Genomic DNA, 8,899 nt, shown 5'->3' with positions numbered 1-8,899 from the left:
AGGAGGCCAGGGCTCAGTAAAGGAGTACCAGGTGGGAGACACATTCCCAGGATTGCTTGGTCCCAGAAAGGCTGGAGACAACCCCTAGGCTCTTGCTCAGCCTTCCGGGAGGGCCTGTCGCAAGCACTGCCCAAGGGGCCCAAAGTCCAGCATCCTGGCTGTATGCCCACCTTTTGTGATTGTGCATTTTTTGCAATTCAGAGATTTGGGGTCCTGTATGCCTGACTCCATGAGCCAAGTAGGTGATGAACCTAGCCTGGAGTGACCTCTCCAGGCTGTCCCACCCTCTTCTTCCTCCCCAGCTTCCTTCAGCAGCAGACCAACTTCCGTCCCACTTCTCAGTGTTTCCCATAGACCCATGCCTGGCCACCAGGTCCTAACTCAAGGCCTCATATTTGTTGTGTGTGTGTATGAGTGTGTGCTGTCTTAAGAGGAAGGACATACTCTCCTTTTTTTCTTTTAGACAGGGTCTCATGTAGCACAGGCTAGCCTCAAACTCACCATGAAGACGAGGATAACCTTAATCTCTGGGCCCTACAGCCTCAATCGTCCACATGTTGGGGTAACAGTCAAGCACCATCACATGTGGTTTATGGGGTGCTGGGGATCAGCGGAGACCAGGCCCTGGCCTTTGTGCCGGCTAGGCATGCACTCGACCAACTGAGGTGTATCGGTGACCTCAGAACACTGTCTTTTATTTATTTAATGTTTTTGGGTTTTTGAGACAAGGTTTCTCTGTGTAAGAGCTCTGATTGTCCTACAACTCATTTTGTAGACCAGGCCGCCCTCAAACTAAAAGATAAGCCTACCTCTGCCTCCCACATGCTGGGGAGTAAAAAAGAGCACCATCAACACCTGGCTCATAACTGTCTTTATAGGGAACCTATGGCAGTGGTCCTGCTCAACATTGTATCCTCAGCTCTGGCCATGAAACTGGCCTCTAACAAATATGTATCAACATAAGTGAGTGGATGAACAGAAAACAAGTGAAACAAAGTTAGATCTGAAGAATACTCATTGTCTGACTAGAGCAACAAGAAGAGCTTTCTAGATTTTGTTTTGTTTTGTTTTGTTTTGGTTTGGTTTTTGGTTTTTGGTTTTTGGTTTTTTGAGACAGGGTTTCTCTGTGTAGCTCTGGCTGTCCTAGACTCACATTGTAGACCAGGCTGGCCTTGAACTCACAGGGATCCACCTGCCTCTGCCTCCCGAGTGCTGGGATTAAAGGCATGCGCCACCACTGCCCGGCAATGATTTCTTTATTTAATTTTTCCACACAATATATTTTGATCATATTCCTTCCCTTCCCCAACTCTTCTAGATCATTCTCATCTTCCTGCCCACCCAACTTCACGTTCTTTCTCTTTCTCAAAAAGAAAAAATAAGACCAATGAAAATCAAAACAAGAGCCCGGCACTGTGGCGCAGGCCTCGTGTGCGCCCTCAGTCTCTGTGAGCTCCTATGTGCCTCAGCCCTGCTGTGTCTGCAAGATGCTGTTTCCTTGGAGTTGTCTGTCACCTCTGCTTCTCACGATCTTTCTATCTCCTCTTCCACGTGGCTGCCTGAGCCTTGAGGGGATGAGTTGATGAAGACGTCCTATTTAGGGTAGAGTGCTCCAAAGTCTCTCGCGCCCTGTGCATCATCCAGCTGTGGTCTCTGTGTTAATTGCCGTCCACTCCAAGAAGAAGCTTCTCTGATTGGAAGTGAGTGATGCACTGATTTATGAGTTTAACAACGTTCCTTCAGGAGTCATTTGCTTGCTATGCTCCTTTAGCAGAGCAGTAGTCACAGGTTTTACCTTAGGGCTCATGACATATTAATCTCATGTTTTTGGCCACTTTAGCAGTGTTAGGACTATTGATCCTTTCTTTTCTTTTTTTGTTTATTTGGTTTTTTTTTTTCGAGACAGGGTTTCTCTGTGTAGCCTTGGCTGTCCTGGACTTGCTTTGTAGACCAGGCTGGCCTCGAACTCACAGAGATCCACCTGCTTCTGCCTCCTGAGTGCTAGGATTAAAGGCATGCGCCACCACGCCTGGCCAATCTTTTCTTTTATGGTTTTGTGGAGTTTTTTGTTTTTGTTTTTTTTTTTTTTTTCATCTTTTTTTGTTGTTGTTGAGGCAGGGTTTTTCTGTGCAGCTTTGGTTTTGTAGCTCAGGCTGGCCTCAAACTCACAGAGATCCACCTGCCTCTGCCTGCCCAAATGCTGGGATTACAGGTGTCCACCACCACGTCCAGCTTTTTTTTTTTTTAAGTTTTTAAAATGTTATATTATGTGTATGAGTGTTTTGGTCACATGTATGTCTGTTCACCACATGTGTGCATGGTGCCTGTGGAACTCAGAAGGGGGTGTCTTATTTCCTGCCACTGGAGTTATGGACAGTTGTGAACACTGTATGAGTGCTGGGAATACAGCCTGGGTCCTCTGCAAGAACAGGTGCTCTTACCTGATGACTCATCTCTCTCCAGGGATGTGCAAGCAGCAGTCCTAGGGCTACGTGTAGGAGGTCAGTCAGAGCAGGGGCAGTCTGTAAGAGGATGGGAAAAGAAAAGGAGGCAGTGGCGGAGGAGAGGAAGACAGAAGTGGAGTTGTGGGGTCCAGGATAGCCTGACTGAGCCTGAGAGGAGTCCTGTCACTGCCAGCAGGCCTGCCTCATATTCTCAACCTTACCAGCACTCTTGTCTCGGATCTTGACTTTGATGCTTCTTCTTCCCAAACTAAAATTAATCTCTTGGTTTTTTTTTTTTTTTTTTTTTGCTTCCCTTGACCGGAGGCTCATCTGAGTGTGACCTGCAGTGACCCAGGTCCTATGCACTCAGCTCATCACTTCTGGGCATGTGTCACAGACATCCTGTCCAGGAGGCACAGCCAGCTCAGCAGCTTCAGCAGTGGCCTTCCTAGGGTGCTCCAGCTGGGGCCAGCTCCTAAGGATGAGGAAGAAGAGACAGATGCAGAGACACCTGGGAACGTGGCGCAGAGGCGTAGCACTTGCCTTGCAGGTATGTAAGCCCCTGGGTTCTTGCCTCAGTGCCGCAGAAGTGTAAGAACAGGGCAAAACAAGACAAAGCAGCAGATGCAGAAAACACAGAGGAACTAAGTGTCTAATTTTCATATTTTCTGCCTTGAGCTAGCTTGGGCTGGCTTCAACTCCTTCCAAACAAACGCTTGGACTTCCTCCACTTAGACGGATCCAAAATGTGACTCCATGCCACCTTAATAACCCCGACTAAAGCCAGGTGTGGGGGTGCACACTTTAATCCTGACACTCGGGAGGCAGAGGCAGGCGGATCTCTGAGTTCAAAGCCAGCTTGGTCTACAGAGGGAGTTCTAGGACAGCCAGGGTTGCACAGAGAAAGCCTGTCTCAAAGAGCCAAAAAGTGAAAAAGCCAAAGAGAGAGAGAGAGAGAGAGAGAGAGAGAGAGAGAGAGAGAGAGAGAAGACTGGGCACGAACCCTCATATATTAGCCTAAGCCTCACTCCTTACATAGTTCCCGCCACCATCACCACACTCAGAAGTATATACACACTGGCCCTCACTCACCCTGAGGCCCTTCACCTTTCTCTTCCACCAACTCCACCAACCTCCTTAGCCCAATCTCTGCAATGGTTTCTTTTCCACATCTCTAATTCTTGAGTTATTTTTCTTTATTCTGTGGACCACTGCTACCATGCTATTTATTCTTTTCATTTAAAAACATCACGAGGAGCCAGCCAGTGGTGGTGCACACCTTTAATCCCAGCCCTCGGGAGGCAGAGGCAGGTGGATCACTGTAAGTTCAAGGCCAGCCTGGTCTACAAAGCGAGTCCAGGACAGCCAAGGCTGCACAGAGAGACCCTGTCTTGAAAAACCAAAGATAAATAAATAAATAAATAAATAAATAAATAAATAAAAACACCACGAGATGCCAGGCAGTGGTGGCACATGCCTTTAATCCCAGCACTCGGGAGGCAGAGGCTGATGGGTCTCTGTGAGTTCGAGGCCAGCCTGGTCTACAAAGTGAGTCCAGGACAGCCAAGGCTACACAGAGAAACCCTGTCTCCAAAAACAAAACAAAACAAAAATCATGAGGGATGGCAAGATGGCTCACCCATGAAAGATGCTGCTGCCAAGCCTGAGAATCAACATGGTGAAAGGAGACAACTGACTTCTTTTTTATGGGGGGGGGGGGTTTCGAGACAGAGTTTCTCTATGTAGCCTTGACTGTCCTAAACTCACTTTGTAGACCAGGCTGGCCTCGAACTCACAGTGATCCACCTGCCTCTGCCTCCCCAGTGCTGGGGTTAAGGGTGTGGTGTGCCACCACGCCCGGCTGACAACTGACTTCTACAAGTTGTCCTCTGAGCATACACATGCCATGGCACATGTGTGTCTATGTGTGAGCACGCATGCATGTGTGTGGGTGTGTACAAGAGAGTGAGTGTGCACACACACACAGTAAAAGTGTAAATTAAAAATTAACTTTTTTTTTTCCGAGACAGAGTTTCTCTGTGCAGCCTTGGCTGTCTTGGACTCGCTTTGTAGACCAGGCTGGCCTCGAACTCACAGTGATCCACCTGCCTCTGCCTCCCGAGTGCTGGGATTTAAAAACTAACTTTTTAAAAAAGATTTATTTATTATTGCTTATACAGTGCTCTGCCTGCGTGTACACCTGCAGGCCAGAAGAGGGCATCAATCATATCACAGATGGTTGTGAGTCACCATGTGGTTGCTGGGAATTGAACTCAGGACTTCTGGAGGAGCAGTCAGTGCCCTTAACCTCTGAGCCATCTCTCCAGCCCCAAAAATTAACTTTTAAATTATGGACTATATTATTTATGTAAACAGATTTTAGAGTGAAGAGCCAGGCCTGGTGGCACAGGCCTAGAATCCCAGCACTTAGAGGTTGAGGTGGATGATCAGGAGTTGCTTTATTTTCTTGTTTTGCTTTTTCATTGTTTAGAGACTACTATATTGATTTCTGTAACCAATGCCAGGCAGGTAAGACCTTACTTGTGTAGTACAGTGTCATATCCCTGTACAAATGGAAAAAAAATTAAGTTTAATGTTTTTAGGACAATATAGCTGAAGCTGAGGAGATGGATCAGTGTTTAGGAGCCTCTTCCGGAGGATCCTGGTTCAATTCCCAGCACCCACATGGTGGCTCCCAACCATCTATAACTCAACTACAGGGGATTTGATGTTCTCATCTGATCTCCAAAGACATCAGACATGCACAATACATATATGCAGGCAAAACTCTCATACAATAAAAATAATAAAAACTCTCATAAAATAAGCTACAATTTTTGTTTTTTGAGACAGGGTTTCTCTGTGTAACATCCCTGGCTGTCCTGGGCTCGCATTGTAGACCAGGCTGGCTTTGAACTCACAGAGATCCTCCTGCCTTTGCCTCCCCAAGTACTGGGATTACAGGATTACTTTTAAAGTAAAGCACAAAATCTGAGAAAACAGCAACATTCTGCTTGTGTTTTCAGACAGAGTCTCTTGTAGCCCAGGCTGGCCTCGAACTCTTTATGTAGCTGAGGATGACCTTAAACTTCGGGTCATCTTTACCTCCACCTCTTAGGTGCTAGAATTATAGGAATGTGCTGTGGCTCAGTTTAGGCAGTGCTGGGGTGGAGCCTGGAGCTTCATGCATGTTAAGCAAGCACTGAGCTACATACATTCCCTAGCTAACATGTATTCTTCCTTTGCTTTGTTTTTGAGACAGGGTCTCATATCCAATTTGCTGACCTTGAATTTCTGATCTCAACCCAGGCCCTTCCTGGGTGCAGGAATTACAAAGCCATCATGCCTGTGTGTCACATATGGAGGGTGCAGCCGAGGCCTTCATGCTTGCTGGGCAAATGCTCTCCCAGCTGAGCTATAGCCCCACCTCACCCCCTTTTAAAAACAGACTTATTGATTTTTATGTGTCTAGATGTTTGCTTGAATGTATGTAAGTGCACCACACATGTTCCTGGTGCCCAGGGAGCAAGAAGAGGACACCCGATCCCCTGGGACTGGAGTTAACAAAGGATTGTCAGCCACCATGTGGTTGCTGGTCTGGGGGAGCACTTAAATGCTTTTAAGTGCTGAGCCATCTCTCCACACTGCCCTTCCGAGAAACAGCCAAGGTTGTCCTGTTACCCGTTACTTGACCAAAGCTGGCCTTGAAATCCTGATCCTCCTGCTGGTCCCCCACCCACCCAGTCTCACAAATATTGGGATTACAGACTTGGGAAAACAGGAAATTTTGAGCACAAATGCTATGTAAATTGAGGCGATCTGTATTGCTGTATCCCTTATCCATTTTGTCTTTTTATAAGTTTTCTTTTACTTCTTTTTGCTCTCTCTCTCTCTCTCTCTCTCTCTCTCTCTCTCTCTCTCTCTCTGTGTGTGTGTGTGTGTGTGTGTGTGTATACACTCACACAGAGTATGGTACTTGGGTAGAGGGCAGAAGACACCTTGCAGCAGTCAGCTGTCCCCTTTCACCCTGTGGGGCCTGGAGACTGCACTCAGGTGGTCAGGCGTGGCAGCAAATATCTTTACCCCTGAGCCATCCTGTTTTCTATTTTTAATATGTTAATAAAGATGAGACCCCGGTCCTAAATGCCTTAGTTTCTTTATCTGTTACGGGGGTGGGGGTGGGGGCGCATTCCCTAAATACCCTGACACTTAAGGGGGCGGGAGGTTTATTCTATTTATCAGCTCAAAGGTACAACCCATCGTGCTGGTGCAGGATCACAGCAGGGAATGGCACCGCCCACAGTGGACGCGCTTCTCTCACCTCAGTGAACACAGTCACGGTAACCCCCCACAGGCATACATGGAGGTCTTTCCCGTGACCTAGATTCTGTCAAGTTGACAATTACTGAACCATCCCACTAGGCAAAGTGCTTTGCTGGTGAATTACAAGCCCAGCCTGCCCCGCCTTATTAAAATACTTCTTTTACATTGCTCAAGAACTTGCTGACACTCCCTAGTTCCCACACTTGCTGCCTGGGACACCTTTCGGGCTGGTCTCACTGTCTTCCACGCTGCCTCTCTCACACTGCCCCCTCTCTACCTTTGCACTGTGTCGAAAAGCACAGGAATAGAAACACAAACCACGTTCTCTAGTCCTATATTGGTCATTTTAAACGATTAAACCTAGGGCCTCAGCCATGGCAGGCGAAAGCTGCGTCACTGCTGAGCTGCCTTCCAGCCCCAAGATTAATCTCCCTGAATTTGTTGGGTTTTTCTGGTGGCAAGCAACAGAAACCATATTCAAGCCAGCTGAAAGAAAGAAAGAAAGAAAGAAAGAAAGAAAGAAAGAAAGCAATGTATTGACTCATTTCTGAGACCACCTTCGGGTAAGTCTAGTTTGAGTACAGAGAGATCCAGGACCCAAAGGGTGTCACCAGGAAATGGTCTCTGGTCTCTACTTCATGATTGTCCCCAATTGTTTCTGGCCGTGGTCCTGGATATATGAGTCTCATTGGCCCCCCTGGACTACATGTCCTCTGGAAGAGCAGACAGTGCTCTTAACCACTGAGCCTTCTCTCCAGCCCACCTGGCTTCTACTTAAAGGAATGTAGTTTCTCTTCTCCTCCATTCTCTCCCCTTTCCCTTTTTCCCCTCCCACTTTTTCTTCCTTTTTTTTTTCTTTTTTTCTTTTTCTTTTTTCTTTTTCTTTCTTTTTTTTTTTGCCCCCCTGTGACAGGGTCTCTCTGGGTAGCCTTGGCTGTCCTGGACTCACTCTGTAGGGAGGCTGGCCTGGAACTCACAGGGATCTGCCTCCTCTGTCTCCTGAGTACTGGGTTTAAAGGCGTGGGGCACCGCGCCCAGCTTCCTCTTTTCTTTTTGAGAGAGTCTCTCACTCTGTAGCCCAGGGTGGCCTCCAGCTCCTCATCTCGTTCCTCAGCCTCCTGAGTGCTGGGTCTCAGGCCTGGGTCTCTGAGCGGCTGGGAACGCAGAGCTTGAAGGTGATCCTCAGCTTCTGGAAGAGCCTATGCCTCCTCAGACATGCAGTGCATGCTTCCTCCTGCCTCAAGAGGGAAGCCGTACTTCAGCCACTGGCTACCTTCTTGTCTATTATTAATTTTTAAAAGATAGGGTTTCAGGTATCTCAGACACACCTGAAACTTACCATGTAGCGCAACCTGGCTTTGAACGCCTGACCCTCCTATCCCTACCCCGCAGCTGCTGAGATGACAGATGTTACCACCGGACCCAGCTCATTGGGTGACAGGAGTCCAAGACACAGATCTCTACAGTTTCCCCAAGACCGGGGGACCAACAGTGCGCACTCACGGGGCTTTCCCGCAGGGGCACCCTTCGTACCTGTGGGCTGCGGGGAAGGCACTCATGGGATTGGCATTTTTTCTTTCATTTTCTTGTCTTCAGAAACCTCGATGATGAGCCCAGGGTGCAGCTTCCCATCCCAGTTTACCCAGTTTTCCCAGATCGTGGAGGGTGCCAAGGCTGCAGGCAAGAGAGGAAGGGGAAGAGAGAGGAAGGGCAGGGTGTTGGCTTCTCCGCTTGTTGAGACCAGAGCTGTGGAGCAAGACAAGTTAAGGCGTGCTGCTCCGCGTTCCTCCTTCCTGGCTTGCCTTTCACCCTGGGCCCCAGTTCAGTAGCAGCCCTATTGGCTGGGAACGCTGGGGGATCCAGGAAGAGGAAACAGCTACAAGGGAGGCTTAGGGACCGGGAAAGTGTGAATCAGAGCTGTTGCTCCACATCTGGACGTGGCTTCTCTTTGCTCCTTCCCCTACTGACCCTGACTTCTGGTCACATCAGAGTTCTTATAATCTTTGAGCGTGATGTTCCTGCTGTGTGTGGCTTCGGGGGCTGTGCGCTGCACGGCTCTGTGAGATGCCATCTGATAGACAAAGGCCTGACTAGCAACCTTAAAGGTCATGCTCTTCTGTGACTTCCGTCCA

General features: G+C 48.2%; 1 long non-coding RNA gene across 1 annotated transcript; it reads right to left on the bottom strand.

Annotated features, from left to right (window-relative positions):
* Nucleotides 1-1,238: 1,238 nt before the first annotated feature.
* LOC311603631 lies at nucleotides 1,239-8,544 on the bottom strand. The gene is made up of 2 exons (XR_014781198.1): nucleotides 8,301-8,544; nucleotides 1,239-2,919 (listed from the first exon to the last, which is right to left on the bottom strand). It is a non-coding gene; the product is annotated as an uncharacterized lncRNA (long non-coding RNA).
* Between the last annotated feature and the right edge of the window lie 355 nt (nucleotides 8,545-8,899).

The sequence above is a fragment of the Acomys minous genome (genome assembly GCF_964271855.1).
Source record: "Acomys minous genome assembly, chromosome: 8".
In the NCBI taxonomy this organism is placed as follows: domain Eukaryota; kingdom Metazoa; phylum Chordata; class Mammalia; order Rodentia; family Muridae; genus Acomys; species Acomys minous.
Note: the sequence above shows the minus strand (reverse complement) of the source record. Positions and strands in the feature narration are given on the sequence as shown.